The 2,500-nt window shown below is 54.3% G+C and overlaps 1 protein-coding gene across 1 annotated transcript in view; it reads right to left on the minus strand.

Annotated features, from left to right (window-relative positions):
- LOC126579539 (aminopeptidase N-like) overlaps positions 1-986 on the minus strand; it is a 5,491-nt gene extending 4,505 nt beyond the window's left edge. The window contains exon 1 of the mRNA XM_050242922.1: positions 806-986. The gene's annotated coding sequence lies outside the window, so the exon portion shown is untranslated. The remainder of the gene's footprint in view (positions 1-805) is intronic.
- Between the last annotated feature and the right edge of the window lie 1,514 nt (positions 987-2,500).

Here is a 2,500-nt window from a genome sequence, read left to right on the forward strand (position 1 = left end):
GCCACTATACTAAACCACTATCGGATCAGATCCAGAGAGAAAAAATAAACCGGGCAGCCCTAACGTTATCAGCGGCAGAATGATCGCGACAGTGTCCATGCTGCTGCGGCATCCCTTGAGGGCTTGTTGGAATCGCGCTAACGAGATCGGCGTACTGATCTCGCTGCGGCACCCGTCTGCTTCTTCTTCCTTGTGTAGACCGAACACACCGCTTCGGGCATCATGCGGATCCATGTAACCGTAGCGACACAATGAAGCGAAACTTCTGCTCACACCCAAAACTGTTTGTTTGCCTTCCAGCTCCAGCAGCGAATTGGGGTCGATCGGTCACGCTGATCGCCGATTGATGATGTAGCAGCAGCAGCAGCAGCAGCATCAGGTTGATAGGAGCAACGCGCGTAGGTGCGTGTGTGCGGGGTCGCCATTGACATCGGAACTCCGCCGTCGAAAATGAGTCGCAGAATGCCCGCCGAAGGAGGGGTCCGTTAGGATCTGCGGGCGGGATCTTAAACGCCAAAGTCGAGCGCCCAAGGCAACGGAGTGAAAGGTGAACGATCGATCAACCGTGACACGATCCTTTATGTGCCAACTACCGTCCATCATGACGTCCGTTCGATGACCCCAATTTTTGCGGTACATTTTGAGCTGCTTAGCCATTTTGGGGCTGCTTAGCTTAGGGTGAGGAAGAGCAAACAGCATCGAGGATCAGCTTCCTGAGCTGAGCAGCTACTAGCCTGCTAGTGCCAGTTGACCAGGCCATTGACCTGCCAACGATTAGTGTGCGAATAGCAAAAGCGACACTTACACTCAACGGCAACTCGTAAACACTGGGGCACACTGAAACAGGCAAATGGCACTCCACTGAAGGTCTGAAGTCTTCGTCACCGTCGCAGTGTCCTTAGAGACACCACTAGAAGGGGAGGTAAGCCGGCAGCGCACCACCAACAGCAGCAGCCGATGCGAACTCACCGACACTTGAACCGCGTCTGACGCGTCCCATTACCGGACTAGGGCATTGGACCCAGGTCCTTTATATCGCTGCTGCACGGTCCACGTCCAGCGGCGAGAAGCGCGGTGGTTGTGTGTGAGTGTCCATTAACCGCAGGCTGCTCCAGCGTCGATCTGTCGATCGATTATCCAGTGGCGGAGGCGCCACGGGAAGGAGTCATAACCGCACTGATACACACAGATGTGATGGATGGATTGATAGGTGGCTGGAACAGGCCTGAGCCCGAGCTGGAGTTTGCGCTACCCCCTCCCTTCCCCTCCCTTGATCTTCCTCCCGTTTGCCACTTACCTTCGCGCGCCACAACATTTCGGGTAACATTTCGGGCTCGAACCCTTCCCTCCTGTAGTAGGAGCTTATCAATGTATGATCTCGCCGGTGGGGCCTGGTCGCTGTGTCGCAGTCGGCGACAGCGCAAACATTCCGATTGCATAATGGATATACCCCCATCCATCCATCCATCCATCCATCATCCGTTTTTGCTTTCTTCGCGATCGCGATCCACACGGGAAAAAGGTTGCTCGGCATCGATAGCTAGATGCTAGAAGGGCGGGGGGGGGGGGGGGGGGGGAAGGTGATGGCCGGTAGGAATAGTAGGAACCATCGCTTCGTGAATGATAATTGAAGATCAGCGAATCGATACTGCGGGAAATCATATACGAGACCGGGGGGCCAGGACTGGTGGCTAGCATTGTAGCAGTACATTGACCCCTAGCTATCAGCTATCCGCCACCGAACCGAGCGTTCCTGGGATGGTTAGCACAGCGTTTGCTGGGCCAGAGAGCTGGGCTAGATCCGCCTTCTGGCGCCAGGTGGATTTACTCTGTCCAAGCACGCACTACCATTAGCACGCATTGGCGCACTTCTACTCTGCGAGAATAATGTGATATTTAGCGTTTAACCTTCACCAAAGCGTCGGGTTTTTATCATTCCTCGCCGTGAAACAATGGCCCGGGACGTTGCGGAAGCAGGTTGCGTCAGTCATTGCGCGCCCATGAAGTGGCGCTCGTACCGGCTCCGCCAGCCATACCATGCCAGCTGCCAGCATTTCATCGCAAATTCTACCAGATCGCTAATCGCCATCGAACCATCGAACCATCTCACTCGCAGGTAGCATTAAAATGCGCGTTGCCGTCTCCTTAGGAACCCATAGCACTGGTGCGTGCGTTTGCCATTGTTTCAAAGAGAGGGCGAGAGAGAGCACTGGGCGCCTAGGGCGCATGGTGTGGTTCAACGAAATGCTATTACGCAATCAATTGGTTTCAAACTTAGAGACAGATCATAGCGCATATCAGTTGTCCCCTTTAAGGTTTTTGTATTTTTCTTCCAAATCCAGCGTTGGCGGAGCGCCAACGAAGTGGCGCCGTTTCGGACAGGGCAGAAAGGTTCAGAAAAGGATGCCGCTTCCATTGCGCGCGATCAGTCCATATGCTACTCTAGCACGTACAACCTGCGTCTTTGTTTCTCTGTCCTTGATCGTCACCTAGAGATGGA

Source organism: Anopheles aquasalis, chromosome Y, assembly GCF_943734665.1.
Source record: "Anopheles aquasalis chromosome Y, idAnoAquaMG_Q_19, whole genome shotgun sequence".
Classification (NCBI taxonomy): domain Eukaryota; kingdom Metazoa; phylum Arthropoda; class Insecta; order Diptera; family Culicidae; genus Anopheles; species Anopheles aquasalis.